This window comes from Microchirus variegatus (genome assembly GCF_963457635.1).
Source record: "Microchirus variegatus genome assembly, chromosome: 2".
Classification (NCBI taxonomy): Eukaryota; Metazoa; Chordata; class Actinopteri; order Pleuronectiformes; family Soleidae; genus Microchirus; species Microchirus variegatus.
In genome coordinates, this window is record NC_139803.1 from 16299894 (window position 1) to 16319378 (window position 19485).

At 44.5% G+C, this 19485-nt stretch overlaps 1 protein-coding gene across 1 annotated transcript in view; it reads right to left on the reverse strand.

Moving 5' to 3' along the window:
• gabra3 (gamma-aminobutyric acid type A receptor subunit alpha3) overlaps nucleotides 1-19485 on the reverse strand; it is a gene marked incomplete at both ends in the record, with an annotated part of 90640 nt that overhangs the window by 70087 nt on the left and 1068 nt on the right. The window lies entirely within an intron of this gene.

A 19485-nucleotide genomic window follows, 5' to 3' on the forward strand; every position in this document is an offset into this window, starting at 1 on the left:
CTACATAAGGTGTTAATACATGCTTAATATTTACTAACTAGAAAAGCACTCGGAGATCGCAGCTCTCCATCATGGTAGCTGTAGAACTTTCTAGCAGGTGCCCAGCGCGTACAGTGCGAAATCAAAGGAATATTGTCATCAAAGCAGTCGTCATCAAAGCTTTGATGACCAAAGTGCTTCTTGTATGTAGCAAATCCTTTATTTGTTTGTCACCATCTGTAAATGATCATCAGAACCTGTATGATTTGCCGGTTTACAACCTATTAAGTAGTGTATTAAGTTGTGTTTAGAATAAAACCCCTTAAAGACACTCGAGTTGTCCGCCATACTTGTTCTGGTCGCCCTTTCCAGAGGGTAGTTTATTGAGCTGTAAGGAGCAGTTGGTAAAAAACTGGACAGTTGTAAACCGGCAAATCATACAGGTTCTGATGTTCAATGTGGGCCCGATCCAATGTACATTCGCTCCAGTGAGCTTACCAAAATTTAGTGGGGACAGAAGAGACTATTGGCGTTGGAAGGCCGAATGGCAAAGGTTAGAAGCACAAGCAAACTCGGCGGGGCTATTAGACGTCACGAAGCAGAGTTTGCTAGGAAGTCTGAGTACAACCGTGAAAGATAAACTCAAGACAAAGGATTGCAAGGATGCGGGAGACATCTTTAGAGTACTGGAAAACCGATACGGACATGTTGGTATCACAGCGGCAGAGATCCTGAGAGAAATACATTTTCGACCGAGTGTACAAGAGGGTCAAACAGAAGAGACTTTGGAATTGATCTCAGACGTGGAAAGGGCAATAATAGACCTCACAGACCTGGGGTATAAAGACACCATGAACCACCCCTTAATAACCACGGAGTTAGAGGGCAAACTAACCCCCCGCATGCGTATGGACTGGTTCTCATATGCTCGCAACCGTAACGTCTGCTCGACAAATCATATGGACCTTCTCCTAAATTTCCTACAGGACCAAAAGTCGTTCCTAGAGCTAGATATGGCGGTAAGAGAAATGCCACCCCTCATGGACAAGTACGAGAGGCCTAAAGCCCGCGGCTACCCAATCGGCCGGAAAAAGGAAAGGGAATCTTTTACCGGTGCAACGACCGTTGAGGGGCCATGCGCAGTGTGTGGGGAAGGACATGGAAAAGCCTTATTCCGCTGTAGGGCCTTTAGGAGGGCGACCTTATCGGAAAGAAAGGCTCATGTGAAAAGTACCATGGCATGCGCAAAGTGTCTTGGAGACCACGGGGTCGATGGCTTCTGCACTTCTAAGTTCCTCTGCACAAAAGCTGAGTGTAGTGAAGGAAATGTCGATCACCACTACCTCCTTTGCCCCACAGCCACCAAGCATGCAACCGTAAGAGAGAAACAGGCTCTATCGGAAGAATTATCCAGTCAAATAGAAGCCCTTAACAAAAAACTCAAGGCGCTAGGCCCCCATAAAGCATTTACAGGCAGAGTGACATCAAGGGTTCACCAAGCTGGAGATGGTGACCCAGATGACTTGAAAGAGCACCCAGGCCTTTTTATGTTCGTGACCGCTAAGGCAGAAGGTGGGGTCAGTCTCGGGACCTTCGTAGATCCTGGTTCTGACACCAATTACATCACACACCAAGCCGCCAGAAAGCTTGGATTGACCGGTACGCCAGCCTCAATGACCATCAGTGGGGTCGATAAGATGAAGATGAAGAATAAAAAGGGAACCAAAAGGTACCGTGTAACAATACAGACACGGACTCCACGGGGCACCCTGAAACTCCACCAAATGATTTGCTACGGATTGGACACTATATGCGAAGTGAGGCACGTGATAGCACCGGAACGTCTACAGCAGTTTTTCCCAGACGTCAAGCTGGAGGAATTAACCCGCCCAGATAAAATCGATCTACTGATCAGTATCCGAGAGGGCTCCATTGCCCCCCATACGCTACAAAAAGTTGGTAACCTGGTGCTATCGGACGGGCCCCTAGGCAAGATTGTGAGTGGAACCCATCCAGCCCTTTTCGAGGATGTGGAGATGGAAGAGCACTTGAGGCATTGTAGGACAGCAGCATGTAGTTCAGGGGTTCTTGAGTGGCTCAAGTGGGACAGTATCGGAGCTGCCTGCACCCCCGCATGCGGGGGGTGTCGCTGTGGAAAGTGCCCACCTGGCGGGAAGGAGATGTCCTTGGCTGATGAGAAGGAGCTCGAAATAATAAGGGCCGGTCTGACCTTCAGGGAGAGGGACGCTCACAGCGACCAGTCTCATTGGGACGCCAAGTACCCCTGGAGAGAGGACCCAGCATCCCTCCCTAACAACAGGAAAGCTGTAAAAGCGACATTCCTGAGAACAGAAAAACAACTCATGAAAGACCCCTTGTGGAAGGAAGCTTACTCAAGGCAAGTCCACGACATGGTGGGTAGAGGGGCTGCTGTCAAGCTCACCCAGGGTACGATAGACGGTTGGAAGGGCGCTGTGTGGTGGGTGAGTCACTTAGTCGCACCAAACCCCCACTCGGCGACCACACCAGTTCGACTTGTCTGGAATGGCAGCCAGGAGTTCAGGGGGGTGAGCTTAAACAACATTTTACTCAAAGGCCCAGACGTCCTCAACCCCATTAGAGCGGTTCTCCTCAGATTCAGGGAGGGGAGGCACGCGGCCATTGGCGACATCACAAAAATGTACAATTCAGTGTGGCTGGAAGAACAAGAGGTCCACTTGCATCGATTCCTGTGGAGAGACTCGCCGTTTGACGAAATTGAGGACTATGCCGTCGTGAGAGTAAACATGGGAGACAAGCCCGCCGGATGCATCGCACAAGTGGCCATGCGCAAAACCGCGCAACTGCCCCAGTTTGCTGACATGAAGGAGGAAAGAGAAGTTATCGAGGAAAATGCCTATGTCGATGATCTTCTTGTTTCCCACAACGACTCACAGCGCCTAGGTGAGATCCTAAAAGGAGTGGAAGAGATCCTAAAAGTCGGAGGCTTTTACCTTAAGCCCTGGGTCCGGTCGGGCCAAAGTGGGAGGAGAGACGAGTCAAAATCCAACTCGGTGACCCTAGTGTTACCAAACCAACTGAGGGAAGAAGACAACAAAGCCCTAGGTGTCGGCTACCTCGTGCAGGAGGACGAGCTCTTCGCAATGGCCTCCATCAATTTCTCAAAAAGAAAGAAGAAAATGAGGACTGGCATCGATCTCACCGAAGAAGAGGTGGATGTAAACACGCCTAACCCATTAACCCGCCGCGGCCTATTAAGCCAGGTGGCCGGTTTGTACGACCCCATTGGCCTAGTAACACCTGTGAAGCAGAAAGGCGTGATCTTGGTAAGAGAAGCGTTCCAGGAAGCTGGTAAACTCACTAAAGACACGTGGGACAGACCCCTCTCTGATGAGCTCCGAGCAAATGCCGTGGAACTATTCAAAGAATACACCCGCCTGAGCCGCATCAAATTCTGCAGGAGCCTCACACCCCCCAACTGGAGAGGCAAACCTTGGGGAATCACGTTCTCTGATGGGAGCTGCGAATCTTACGGTGCCGTACTGTACTTTCGCTGGGAGACTTTGGATGGTGTAATTACCCGCCTGGTGGAATCAAAGGCCAAATTAACCCCCCTTGACCAGAAGGGCGACGCAGTCAAAGCGGAGGTGTGTGGGGCCGTCTTCGCCGCACGCCTGAAGGAGTATGTGTTGAAACATGGAAGGTTGGACATAGAGAAGTGGTTCCACTTCGTCGACAGTCAGACGGTGCTCGGGGCCATTCAGAGGGAAAGCTATGGGTTCCAGACGTTCTTCGCGAACAGGGTCGGGGAGGTTCAAAAGGCTGGGCCCGCAACTGACTGGTGGTGGGTCCCAGGCGAAGTCAATGTCGCCGACCTAGTCACGAGAGGGTGCTCGCCTGAGGGGCTTAATAGCAGCTCCGTGTGGCAAAAGGGACCCGAGTTCCTCTCTGGCCCAGTTGCGGAGTGGCCCATGAAATCTGCCGCAAAGGTGGCAGCTGAAGCCAGGGAAACAGTCAACAAACTCCAGAGAAAAGCCTTCACCGCGGTCCTCACCAGAGCCCAGGTAAAAAGAGAGCGAGGGGCCCCAAGTGTGGCCGCAGGACCCTCGGCACACGGGAAAAAACTGACCCCTGGTTGCGATGGGGTGCTGTGGGGAGCCGCACTCACGAGCCAAGTGGAACCAGGGAGGTACAGCTCCCTCGCCAAACTCTGCAGAGTAATTGGTTACGTCCGGAGAGCTGTGAGGAAGTGGCTGGCTTGCGCAGAGAAAGCCCCTGTTCCAGTAAAGTGGGAGGCAACACTGACAGTGAAAGAACTCAAAGTCGCATTCCTGGAGCTGTGCCTGGCCACTCAACAGGGAGTCACGTTCCCTGTAGCGACACTTAACAGGCTCGTTGTCTGCAAGGACGAGGCCTCAGGACTGCTGCGGTGCTACGGCAGAGTCCAGAGTCTCAGCCAGGGAGGGCCCAGCACGCCCCCTGGTGTACCCTTAGTCCCCTACGATGCCTGGCTCAGCACCCTTCTCGCACAGGAAGCCCACAAATTTAACCATGAAGGCGTTGCCGGAACGTTGCTCCGGGTGAGGTCCAGAGCATGGGTGGTGCAGGGGCCTAGGGTTGTCAGAAAGGTCATCGACTCTTGCGTACATTGCCGCAAAACCAGAGCAAGAATGTGCAAACAGGTAATGAGTGACCTCCCCCTTGAGCGAACCGAACCAGCCTCGCCATTTGAGTTGACAGCACTCGACCTCTTCGGCCCCTACACTATCAGGGACGCTGTTAAACGAAGGACGAAGATGAAAGTGTGGGGTGTAGTGTTCAGCTGTATGGCATCAAGAGCAATACACGCTGATATCGTAGAAGACTTGTCAACAGAAGGGTTCTTGAAGACTTACCAGCGCTTCACAGCCCTCAGGGGCCACCCAAAGAAGCTTTGGTCAGATCAAGGGACAAACTTTGTAGGTGCCAGGCCAGTTCTAAAGGAACTTTATAAGTTCCTAAATAGTGTCAGTAAGGATCAGATCCAGGCAAAGGCAGCGGCCGCCGGGACCGATTGGACCTGGGTGCTTCACCCAGCAGACTCTCCACACCGGAACGGGGCAGCCGAGGCGGCAGTCCGTGTACTCAAGAGAGCACTGAGTAATGTTGGTGAGGAAGGCAACCTGACGGCGCTAGAGTTCCAAACCCTCCTCTACCTGGCAGCCAATCTGTCTAACGAGAGGCCTATCGGTGCCAGAGCCCAGGTACGAGATGAATCAGTAGGAGTTATCACTCCCAACACGCTCTTGCTAGGTCGTGCAGGGCCTAGTGGGGACACTCAAGAGTTCGAGTACCCATCCTACCCTATCGTAAGACTGAGAGCGATTCAAATTGAAGTTAACAAGTTCTGGAAACGGTGGAGCCAGCTGGCGGGCCCGAGCCTTTTCGTCCGGCAGAAGTGGCACACACCCGCTAGAAATATTGCAGTTGGAGACTTGGTGTGGTTGGCCGACCAGAACGCGTTAAGAGGTCAGTTCAAGCTGGGCCGAGTCACAGAAGTATGTCCCGATGCGAAAGGCGTGGTACGGGACGCAAAAGTCAGAACCTGCCAAAGTTGCCCAGCCTCTGGCAGGCATTGCAAGAAAGGCCAGGGGACGGAGAACTGTCCCTTCACCATCCTCCACAGGGATGTCAGGCGGCTGGTAGTCCTACTACCAGTGGAGGAGCAGAAATAAACAGTCCCCACCACGTGGTGTTCCTAGGTCGCCCTCACCACGTGGTGTGTTTCGGTCAAGGATCAAGACCCCCCCCCCACCAGTCGGTGGGGTGTTTCGGTCAAGGATCAAGACCCCCCCTCCACCAGTCGGTGGGGTGTTTCGGTCAAGGATCAAGACCCCCCCTCCACCAGTCGGTGGGGTGTTTCGGTCAAGGATCAAGACCCCCCCTCCACCAGTCGGTGGGGTGTTTCGGTCAAGGATCAAGACCCCCCCTCCACCAGTCGGTGGGGTGTTTCGGTCAAGGATCAAGACCCCCCCTCCACCAGTCGGTGGGGTGTTTCGGTCATGGATCAAGACCCCCCCTCCACTAGTTAGTGGAGTGTTTCGGTAAAGGACACCATGAGGACATTAATTAAATGTAATCAATACGTGTCAGTATGCATGTTGTCTACGAAGCAAACCTTTAATTATGCGAATCCCGTGAAATGTGTAGTGCGTCGATGTAGATAGTGACTTGACTTTGTGTACTTCGGGCAGATGTTACGCCTGCTTAAGTCTTATTAGCATTGTCGTAATCTTTACAAATGTTTGGGTGAGTTGCTGTGGCTTACTTGGGTTCAAGAACCAGGAAGCCAAGTGGGAGGTGTAGAACTTTCTAGCAGGTGCCCAGCGCGTACAGTGCGAAATCAAAGGAATATTGTCATCAAAGCAGTCGTCATCAAAGCTTTGATGACCAAAGTGCTTCTTGTATGTAGCAAATCCTTTATTTGTTTGTCACCATCTGTAAATGATCATCAGAACCTGTATGATTTGCCGGTTTACAACCTATTAAGTAGTGTATTAAGTTGTGTTTAGAATAAAACCCCTTAAAGACACTCGAGTTGTCCGCCATACTTGTTCTGGTCGCCCTTTCCAGAGGGTAGTTTATTGAGCTGTAAGGAGCAGTTGGTAAAAAACTGGACAGTAGCTCTGTGCCTACAAAATACACCCTGCTGGCGTGCCTGGGTCAGACAGCGAGTGTTGTAACCAGTGATAGCGTCAATGGATCACACCCAAAATGTAATCACTTATTCTTGGTCCCATTGTGGACATTTCCTGAATGTTTCATCCACATCTGTCTGTGACTTTTCGAGTTATGTTGCTAAGAGACAGAAACAAACTTGGGCGAAAACATAACCTCTTTGGCGGAGGTAATAAAGGGCTAGTATGCAGGTAGTAAGCAACTAGTTAATGGTGAATTTGTGTTCATTAATCTAAATTGTTACCGTACAATTGTATGGCATCCATCCCAGATGTAACGGCGTATTTCTGTCACAGAAGAACGTGTGACATGATAACATTCATGAATTGTGATGAACTTTGTAAGACATACAGACATTTTCAAAGGTTTAAAACCATACATTAACAAACGTCAAAAACTGCAAGAGTTTATAGTAGCAAATGTACCATCTTTACTTAAAGGGGACATATTATTCTCTATTTCTCCAAGTTAACCTAGTTCCCTGGTGTCCTAATGAACATGTCTGACATGCTTTAGTCAAAATACCATAAGGATGAAGCACCACAGCAGTTCAATCACCCTGTCAAAACAGCCCTGTTCAGAACGCTCTGTTTTACTAGTATCTCTTTAGGTCCACCTTAAAAAGGTTCGCCTTACAAAAAAACTTAACAAACAGGAAATGACATCAGCCACAGAGGCTACTGGGAGCTAACAGCAGTTAGCATTTGGAAAAGTGATCATTTGCAGGCTCTAGCAGCCACATTGTCGGTATATAAAACATGTATCCACTGGACAGATAAATCTTCTGAGGCTGGAAGTTTGTGTAGAACTCTGTGCTGCACAGTGGAGCCAAGAATAGAACTATTTGCGGACTTTGCAGACTTTCCGGACTTCCATTCAAATGGATTTATTTTTGCAACCAGTGTAGTTGCCTCCTGGTGCCTAACTCACCTCACTTTACACTGGATGCATGTGCAATGGGTTGGGGTTACTTCTTCTAAGATACAGTTATCATGGCAAATAACAAGGAACGGGAACAATAATAGTTTAAAAACAAATCAAGAGCTGATGATCTTGAGGTCAATATTTCCAAAATCTCATTAAAACTTTCCAGGAATGCAGAGTTATTTCAGTGCAAGAAGCGGGAGAACAACGAGAATCCAATACATCAAAAGGGACAGTGCTGAGTTTATAGTAGCAGATGTACACATAAATTCAGGCTGCGAAGGCCATACAACACTTCATGTAATTGCAAACCAGGGAGTGCTGCTGTGTATCTTTGTATATGGCCTACAGCGGCTTGATTTAGTGCCACTGAATCCACAGGTAAAGGGCACGTACAGCAGTGTCTTTATGGTTTTACTGCTGACATATGTATCCCCATCTGGCTGGGCAGCATGTGTCACAATGCTTTGTCCTCCGTGGCACAAAAGCTAAAAATACTGACGCTCCAATTGCTCATTACTCACATCTTTGACAAGGGGTGTTATCCCTTCCATTGTTTTCCATCTCAGTAACTCTCTCTCTGCTCATCTCTGATTGTTTCTTGGAGGGGGTGTAAATTAACTGGGGATGTCCCAATCAGCTTTTTTTGTTCTCGAAGTCCTGATCTGATACTTATTTGTGTACTCTACGTACTACCAGATAACAGAGATGCACAGTACACACAGTACTTTGAGTAAAATAAATAATATTGCCGACTGAAGTTTAAAGAGAAAGAAGACAAGATTTCTCTGTCACAGACAGCTGTCTGTGCTTCTGCTGCTGTGTAACTGCAGGTAATGCTGATAAAGAGAAAGAGAGGGCAGGGGATGTCACCGGCTGTCTTTTAGCTTCCAACGCTGTGTTTGTGCATGTTGGTAAATTACAACCAAAATGTCCGTTTTTGTCAGACCGTTTGATCGGCGAGCGCTTATATTCTGAAGAAACATTTTGACGCACGTCCTCGCCGTTAACTCGAGTGACAGCGATTGCGGAGCGTAAAATGCATGGATCCAAAGACGCATCGTATTAAAAGATGACCAATTCTATCAAACACAGGCACACAGAGAGTATATGAAATAAATGTCACTAAGAATCTGCCGAGAATAGACCTATAGTGACATCACAGTTTGTTTACGCCAACATGTTGGCAGGAATATGTTCTGCAAAAAGGAACAAGCCTCCAGGAGTCATACCACACTTTAAATCTACATAGATCATGCAAAACCTACATAGATATACATTATTCCAGACCTGCAGTAGTTTCCACTTTTTTAAAAATCACCCCTGTTCCTGAAAAACCAAAAGCATGCGAGCCATTGCATGTGGATTCCTGTCACTCCATATTCTATGGTGATTTGGTAAAATGTTCTCCTGTTTGCTTGCCCCAGCTGTCATGCACAACAACAGCTAACCACAATCTTTACTTAAAAGGGATACCCTTTACCCTATTATACCCTATTTCTCCAAGTTAACCTAGTTCCCTGGTGTCCTAATGAACATGTCTGTGACATGCTTTCGTCAAAATACCATAAGGATGAAGCACCACAGCAGTTCAATCACCCTGCCAAAACAGCCTTGTTCACAATGCTCGGTTTAGTAGTATCTCTTTAGGTCCACCTTAAAAAAAGTCAAACGAAACTTAAGGGACAGGAAATGACATCAGCCACAGAGGCTACTGGGAGCTAACAGCAGTTAGCATTTGGAAAAGTGATCATTTGCAGGCTCTAGCAGGCACATTGCTGTCATATAACATGTATCCACTGGACAGATAAATCCTCTGAGGCTGGAAGTTTGTGTAGAACTCTGTGCTGCACTGTGGAGCCAAGAATAGAACTTTTTGCGGACTTCACGGACTTCCGGTTTTCGGATACAGTTGCCCTTTCCAGCGTGTTTTAAGGAAAAAGCGGAGCTCTGCGAGACAACAATTCCAGGAATTTAGTGCATCGTGACGTTCCAATGAGCGTGGAAGTCAACATTACATGTTTCATCTGTACTTGGACTGAGGAGGAACACAAAAACATGAGCGATTCATCTTTTTTCACACTTTGCCAACTGATAGGGCCTCCAGAGTATAAGGATTTAAATGATTATAAAGTCGATTTTGCATAATATGTCCCCTTTAATATGAATACTGCCAATGAAGAGAGGAGTCTGCCTGGAGTGCAGCCTGGTATCTGTGTTGCTGGTTACTTATGTCCATGGAATTGAACAGCGCCACTTCCTGCCAAAACGGTGTAATTTTGGTTCCATGCGTTGCATTATGGGATTGCATGCTCTATGAAGCCCTGTTGCAGCCTACAGCTGAGCTACATAAAGGACTTGCTCCTTGTTAATAAGGAGCCAACAGTCGGTATTTGTGGAAAGCGTTGCAGCTTGTGCAAATTATTGTAGTGAGGTGACTGAGGTAATTTCCAATCCCTGATCAGTTAAAACATGCCTGGTTGTAATCCTATACTTTAGACTGGGATCAAGACTCAACATTATTATGATGATGCTGTACCTACTGTGTGTATGTTTAAAATAAAATGGTGGTGTCTCCAGTTGACAAAAAAATCTATTATTTTGTCTTGAGATGGCTCTACACAAACTAGGCTTAATCAGGACCACCGTGTTTTGGTAATTACTCAGAGGTCCACAGGGGGCAATAGAGGTTCCATATTGGACCTTTTTTTTTTCAGTCGCTTTAATTCATTACAGCAGCTCTAAATATATACATTTGATTTGCTGCATTCTCTTTGAACTTCAATGACTTTTTACTCTTAGGCATGAAAACAGGGACATGGAAATGTTCTTAGTGTCACTTCAGAAAGCAGCATGTACCAGGATCTGGATTAATGAGGCAAAGAAAACCCCAGGAATGAGGCCAAGTAGACGGTAAACCCGGATACAATGGCATATGAGCAATATTCCACACACCTGGGATACTGTCAGAGGCTTGAAGGCAAGATTGTAATCACTGCCTTGACTTCGGGAAATGCATCGATATGTCAAGCTGGCAGCACACGTCACACCTCCACTTGTGAGGAGGTGGTGGAGCTGCGGAAACAAACAGGAATGGAATAAGGTCTATCACAGTGCAATCTAGCAGCTACACACTCATATTTAGTCTCTATTAGCAGGGAACATTATCCTCCTATTTCATAATATATTGCTTCATTCCAACAATCAATACTTTAGAGTTAAGAGCATATTAACACAACGGTCTAAGTGAATTACCCATTAGAAATTCTGAGCCTTTACAGTATGTGGAAACAGAACTATTTATCATGTCAACTCTTATGTTTAGAAGTCATATTGTAAGTAATCAATAATAAACAAGTCATTACACGTCGCTAATTACTGGACTGCACCCAATATGAGGACAAAGATGACACAATCTGCCATATTTCATGACTCCTCCACAATCCGTCGTGCTTAGACGAGTTAAATTACTGACTGTCCCAAAGCTGTCACAATAAGTCTTTTTTCCTGTTACTGTTAGAGATTTATTATCATACACCATTGAAAAAAAACGTTACTGCCAGGGCTGTAACATTGTCAAGTGTGTAAATTTTAACGCTCACTAAAGCAATAGCTCAAGACAGAAGCTTTGTCGAGTGCGACGAGTCTGATCTATTAACGTGTTCTTTAAAGTTTTCCCGCTTAAAGAGGAATTGTTCCTCGGAGCAGCCTGCACATGCAGTTGCTATGCAACCTATTGTTCTTGGGAGACCTGACTTAACCTGCTGCTGCCCTGCTGAGCCTTAACACAGCAACCCCTGTTAACCCGGCCTCATAACCACGCGTCATCAATCAGTCAGTCAGCCAAGTTGTAACGTGTAACCATACGATGCTTAGAATAGCTGCTGGGACAAAACATACAGCCTTGGCGCTGTCCATGGTGCTGCTGACGTAGTAACTACCTAGCTGTAAACAAAGGCAGCAACTCGATGACGGTTAAATTAACAATTTTGTCACTAAAGGGAGCGTTTCCACACCTCTTTGTTCTTTAAAGCTTGATTTATATTATATTTTGTTGCGCAGTGTGATTTGCAATTCCTGTCCGCACGTAGAACGTTTTATATTCAACCGTCAGACCACCATTTGTTCCACTGATGACAGGCCACATCAGTTTTTTTTGCACTCTTGTCCTTTCAGTCATGTTCCAAATATCTTCCTCCGCAATTATAACTTCACCAACACCATCCATTATAAAAACTAGAGCTGCAACATTTCTTTTTTTTTTGTTAAATTGAATCTTTTGTTCATAAAATGTCATAAAATGTTGAAAAATGTTTCCCATGCATTGAAAACGAGGATGTTCTCAGATCGTCTTGTTTTGTCCACAAACCAATTTCAGTTTCAATGATTTCTTTGTCAAACGGAGAAATGGAACCAGAAAATATTCTCATTTAAGAACCCTTTTTTAAATTATATATAAATATACATATAAATATACATATAAACAACTCTAAAACCAAATAATCAATTGGTTAATCGTTGTAGCCATAATCAAAAGAAAAAAGAAGAACAGACAATGAGACAAATGTATGTATCGCAGCCTGAAATGAAACAATTGCACAACAATTCTAGTTATAATCAAAAGAATAATTCAGGTTTAAGACTCCATTGTTACCCTGGAGAATAGATTGACTTGTGTTGTTTTCTCTGTATTTTACCAAAGCATTACTTGTCCTCGCAACATCCAGGAAACTGTGTGATGCACACAGGCAGATAGAGGCAGTTGTTTTGGGGGAGCAATTGTGATTGTGATAAAGAATACGGTTATGAAGGTTTATTTTTCACAGTAGAATCCACTTGGGAACCTCTTGGTGTTTTACTCCCGCTGTGTGCTTCTTCCGCCTCACCGTGGGAATGTCACAAAACTTCATTGCTACGCTGGAAAAACACAGAGAGAGTGTTGTGTGGACCTTTTGGGAACTCATTAGAAAATGTAATGTTTGTATTTATTAAAAAGGCTACACTAGGATTTAAACATTAAGTCCAACCATCTGCTAAACACATTTATCCAAAACCATGTCCATGCCACCTACAACAGAATGCTGTTGCGTGTGAGTGTAATATCAGTCTGTGAGGCACCATCTGACTGTTTGGGATTAAAGCTTCAGGTTTACTCCACACAACACAATCTGGTATGGAACTTTTGCCAAGGACAAAACGCACAACACCAGGACTGATGTAAAGCTTATACCTGTTTTTTTAACTGCGTTTTCCATGCTAGACCTTTAATTGACCCTTTAACACGGAGCGTATCGCAGACGACACATTTGTACAAGCGCGCTTTGCATCACTGCAATTATGCAACGGTTTGTGGTCATTACGGTAATTTCACTTGGGTTGTTGCAGGAAGCCAGCGAATAAGCGTCTTTGTCGAGAGTTGGAAAAAAGCCTGTACATAGTTTCCATTTTATTGGCCTGTTTTGGGATATTGAGACAAAAACTCAAAAAAAAGTTACTTTAGATATGTTTTATACCATTCAACTTTGACATTTAACATGCACAATCTGGTGTTTGCGTACAACTACAGAGTTTTTTTCTAAATAAATAACTGCCAGATTTTGACAGTCTTTCTGTGAAAATGGACAAAAGCACTTACTCACAGGACATTTTCTGGCCCTTTTGTGGTTAAAATAAGCAAAAAACAGTCTAGACGGCCATTTTGAGGCGTAGGTGTTAAAGGGTTAAATGACAATTTTAAAGACCAAACATCCCATGTAAGTTTTCCTTGTAACAATTTTAATTTCTTTATCTCTATCAAAAGAGAATCGGAACAAACCCTGTTCACAGCACACCGAGAGCCAGCCTGTGCAACCGCTATGACAGTTTTAGGTTCCACTAATGTGGAGTCTGTTTATGTGCAGCCTTGCTACAGACTCTGATTCATCTTCAGAGGGATAAGGGGGGAGGATGTTGCTGATAATGAGGAATAAATGCATAGACAATGCTCAGCGTAAAGTGAATTGGGGCCCTTTCCTTCAGGATAACCAACACGAAAAAACTACACAGGGATACCACTGGGGCTATCTAAAACAACAAATGAACACCTTTATCTCATAAATCCACAGAGTGGAAGCATCTTGATGCATTAACCCAGCATTTGTGTATTTCTAGAAACTGAGTGGTGTGGTTGCAGCTGTGTGTGTGTGTTTACCCTGTGGGAAATCCATTTATGTTTCAGCTTGATTCATGCCTGCTGGGGATGTCCACTAATGGTTACTATGAAGATCATTGACCACATGCTAGCTGTATCAATAGGAGATTGAGTGGAACTCAAAAATAATTAGGCACAAATCAATGAAGATTTTTAAAAGATTTAGGTTGGTGGAGGAATGATGTATGCACAGGACACTGATTTCTCCAGGTGTTTACTTTCTGTATAAACAGTTGATATCGACAGAAAGTCGAGGTGATTAGAGAACGGATCAATAAAACATCAACAGAATTAGAAAAAAAAAAATTTACACACAGACTTAATAGCTCGGGGACTCTGCGTCAGATATCCCTCAGGCCACAGACGTTCAACAGATCTACTTTGACCTTTTTATTCAAACTTGCTGTACTTTGTCCATTTGTAAGGACGTCTAAAGCATTGAAAACGCAAAAGTGTGCTCTGAGCTGCTCACGCTGGCTATCCTCCTGTACGCGTTGACCTCAGATCCATGTGCAGTACAGCCAAACAACAACAAACATGTCGGATTATATCCATCAGTCGGACATTCAAGTTGCCTAAGCTGCTCTGATACATATCCAGGAGTCATTTCAGCAATTACGCCGAGTTAATGTTTTGATTTTTTCATCTGTGGGCTACTTCACGCTACTAGAGAAAAGTAGAAGGAAGTTTCAACACATGCGCGTGCTCCTGGTGTTGTTGTATGGCAGTGCTTCACAGTGCCACCTAGCCGGCATGTATACTACATCAAATTTCACACACTTTTGCGTGACCGTGTGCATGCAGATTTCCACCCAACGACGCTCGTCTAAACCCGAAATAAAAAGTGCGAACGCAACGCCACTTTTGCGGTTTGTGTTCAGATCGTAGAGTTTGCGAATGAGCTCCTGCCCGATTGTAATTTGAGGATTTCAGGATTACTCCTTACCTCTCAGCACATGCTCTTCAGAGGCAGAGACAATGACCACAACCCTGAGCCTGGATTCAAGCAGCAGCAGCAGTAGCAGGGCAGACACTTTATTTGCTGACAGCATGGCCACCTGGGTGAAGGTGGTCATTACAAGCTGATGTGTTTGGAAAATAATGCATAAATATCCCTGATCCACGGGACACGTACACTGGCTTCAGGCTGCACTCTTTTAGCCAGTAATTCTATATAATGAGTTATATTTTATATTGTGTTGCCAGAATTTGTTAACTTTTGTTTTATTTGTTTATTTCTACTTTCCGAGTAAATACAGTAAGCGTTTCTTGGTGCCATTAATCACATTTGTTTTACCATTTATTTGGGAGTTTGGAGCAATAAAACTTTTGTGACTGAACTTAAAACTATTGTTACTACTGGTTATATAGGGTAATTCATTGCCAACTATAGTTAGAGTATGAAATAAAAGGAACAGAACATCCAACCCTGAAGCACATTGAGTCATCAGGTCTTTGAACAGCACTCCTGAAGTCATTTTTCACTCTGCAGCCTCACAGCAACAATGGACCTCTGTAGTTCTGGATGTTGCTGTACTTTTTCCTTTTCCTTCACCCTTGTGACACAACAGTCATCAGATCTCTTTTTGAAGTACCTTTGCTATCTTGAATAGAGATATGTATTTTTAAACCTAAAGTATGAAATACCTTACCAAAAGATATCTTCCATTCATCCAATATCTACCGCTTTATCTTCCACCGGAGGGTCTCGTGGGGGGCGCTGTGCTTATCTCAGCTGACATTGGGCGATAGGCGGGGTACACCCTGGACAGTTCGCCAGTCCATCGCAGGGCCACATATAGAGACAAACAACCATTCACTCTCACACTCTCACACCTACGGTCAATTTAGAGTCACCAATTCACCTAATCCCCATATTGCATGTTTTTCTTGCCTAAAACAAACCAAACCAGGCGGAATTATGATTGTCAGCTCTGATGCAACACCGGCGAGTAAAGTTAGCACGTACTTACTAATCCAGAAGGAAGAAGCCATCTTGATTTCATATGATTTCTTTGCCTCTGCCATGGCGTTCTCCTCGCTTACATGCTGTGTCATGTAAAAAATTGCACATGCGCACTTGGACCTAATGGTCCGTCCAGGATCAGAGGCTGAAGAAACAGCCAAAGTCGGAAAAATGCTGATGTTGTGGAAACGTTAGAGCAATCATTCATCCTATTAACAGTCACTATAACCGTGAAAGAATTGTGATGGATTGTTGTGTTGCCCTGTATTACTTAAAGGTGCTGTTGGCATGATTTATTTTTTTATTTTTGCGTTATCAAGCAATAATTCCATAATAACCTTTTGACAAAATGTAAATGAAGTGAAATGAAGGAGAATCACTCTTGCACACCTCCTATGGACCAAAGAGCAGTTCAGAGAACACCTACTCTGCATTCAGATCAACTTGGTGTAATCATTGCTGCTCCACAACATAGACCAGGCGTGTCCAAAGTCTGGTTAGTGGGGCCAATCACGGCCCACAGCCAGATTTTGTAGGGTCTGCAGCTTCAGTTTTATAATGTATTATTTATGGCCAGGGACAGACTGGGACAGGAAATCGGCCCTGGGCATATGTTGTACCCAAGCTCAGCTGGTAGGAAGTTGCACTTTGAGTCCATGGTTTGCAATCCAGCCATACAGATACATGCATTCACCAGGCATCATTATATTTTCTTTTTGTTCACTCCTGCATGGCTTAGATTTTGGTTTAAATTACCATACCAGATATACATGTATATAACAATGGATGTAGTCTTTCGGTTTTGTGACTGAAGCCAGATTGAAAGTCTTCTTTTAGAATATGACCCAACTTCTCACTCGATTTACATCTGTTAACATTTGGCAACAACTTCCTGCTCTGCAAAGAAAACCCCCAGAAAATGGAGTCTAAAAGAGAGATGGGACAATAAACCACCCCCAAAAAATGCCTGTCACTGTCAGCAGATTCAGAAATGGAGACATTTGCACGGGTGATCTGTTGGTCATGAGATAAGCTTATCTAATGAGAGGAGCTCAAAAAAAGAGAGCCGTGATCCCAAAATGTGAGTATTTTAATAACCTGAAGCCCAATAATGAACTCTAAATTAATCAAGAATTCTGTGTTGAATGATAACGCAGTATCCTCTACCCAATGAACCTTTGACTTTCCTTTCTTTCCACGGCAGCTCATTCAATCAGCAAAGTGGCTCAGCCGCGAATACATTACCCTTGTCTGGCCCGGTGACACATTAACCTTGACAACACTACAGAAACAGAATGTTATCTGCTCACCAGGTCACATCTCAAAGTGATGCCCTCTCTCTGCCAGGCTGTGAATAATTCATGCAAGCTGGGGCGAGGAAGCGAGTCGGGGCTGGGCAACTTAAGAGCCAATCCATTGACAGAGTGTACATATAGCACGCTCATGCTTATAGGTATTGATTATGTGCCATGTTGCCCGGCAGCTTGGCAAAAGATTACAAACAGAGTAGACAGCAAGATGGCCCGACTGTCCACACTTGTTAAGCGTGGGAAGAGGTGGGAGCCGGGAGGAAGGAGTGCTGAAGGAAAGAAAGACATTCACCAGACTAATGTAAACAAAGCTTTCTCATTTACATGGAATACATGGATTCTTGGGAGCTTAATCATGCCACGCCTTAGCAGGAAATGAGGGAGTTTGGTGGCGAGCAGAATGACGGACTCTTATCCACAGGATTTTCCTGTTACACCTTAATCCATTACGAAATTCTCCGACAAGGTTCGACTCTAGTGAAGCCGATTTGGAGCCTGCTGATTGTGTCAGTGGCAATCAGGGAGGCGGCACTTCTCTGAGAGACACTACTCTTAGATATTCTGGGTGCATGTGCAGGCTACGTGTCTTATTTCTTGACTTCAGCAACTGAAATACTTGATGCACAAACAAGTTTGGATGCAAACTGAATTACTATTCCTAGGCTTTATTGAGAGAAAACTAATTTTAAAAAAATGTGTAGCCTTTCTCCATCATTCGTTTCAAGCAGAAAAGTAAACTTTTATGAAAATCTTTATCATTCATAATGAATTGCACTGACTGACCCCTGACTGACCCCTGCAGGAAAGAGCACAATGATGTTTTTTTTTTGCCCCTGAATGTGAATGTGTGTGAAGACATCATACGTTTCCAGTATTAAGTGCCACTTTCATCACATCTAATGATTTTCTACATTTTCACTCATTAACACTCTTAATACGAATGTCAATATTTCCATCGTTTATCTTTTTTTATGGCCTCATGTGGAATAATCAAACCAAGGTCAGGCTTGCAGTATATTTTAACAATGAATATATTAAATTACTATCAGGTTTTATTTAATTTTTTTTTAGCTGACAAGGTGACTCAGGTCACTCATGATGGAAAAACATACTGAACGACCATGGGATGGTTTTAATATCATGCATTTACACATTTTATGATAATGTAGAAAAACAAGGTATGGAATAAATAATAGAAATGTGAGAAATAATAGTCTTAACATTGAGTTTATTTAGTTATAGGTGACAATACTAATAACAAAAAATCAGCAGTTTTAGCTTGCAGGGTCACAGGAGATTAGTTTGTGCCACGTACTTAAACACAAAGAAAGAATTTCAAATTCTGATGTGAAAAAGTAGCATAAGCTAGACAAATAGCACAGCTCTGTGTCGGGAATGCACATGGTGAATCAGCAATGACCATAGCCGTGTTTCCATAGAGTTTGTTACAGTAAGGTATTGCATTTTCCATTAGCAATTGTTCCAAAATAACCAGCCTCTACCGTTTCATTTTTTGGCACCCTTCCCTCGGGGTACCGGAGTAAAATGGTACGATATGGTTAGGGTGGAGCAAGACTGGCTACCCCCACGACAGTCAGCTGATTGGGCAACAGCAAACAAACAAAAAGTCACTGCCTTGCGACCGGTATTTCTTCAAAGCCTGCAGTCACAAACCAAGCAGGGGGAAAAAAGAGCTGCTGGATGTACTCCTTTGTTGTCTGCTGTGTCACATTCAATGTTGTTTGTTTGTTGTCTTTGTTCATTGTCGTCGGCACTGGTACGATGTCATGCTACGTATCTTGCTGACTTGCTGACAGCCTACCAGATAAAGGCACTGTTCTACACTCTGAGATATAAGGGTTCAAAAAGGGTCCTTCTACAAGGGCTGAGGTTCTACCTGGAACCATTTGCTTCTGAAAATCCCTTTCTTCGTGAAAGGGTTATTCAAGGGTTCTTGGTAACACTAATGGTTCCAGTAAGAGCCATTTTGATCCAGAGAACCCTTTAAAACTCCTTTCCTGAATAAAGGATTTTACAAAAAAGGGTTCTCCTATGAGGACAAGCCGAAGAACCTTATGGTTCTACTTAGCACTTTTATTTCTAAGAGTGTATGTCACAAGCCTGACCTAGGGTTTTACCATTCCAAACCGAACTGTACCATAATGGAAACAGCATTTGTGTCAGGACCACATACTACCAAACCTATCGCTTTAATGTTTCCTTTCATTGGAACTAAGATGTCAAACTATGAAAATCAAAGACTTAGACCAAGGGTGTTCAGGATTAGTGTTTCTGAACATGCATGTCTGTCCTGAATGATTCAGACACACTATGTGCTCTTTCTCTTAAATGGAAAAGAGCAGTTAAGTACAGTATATACATACATACATCCTGGGTAC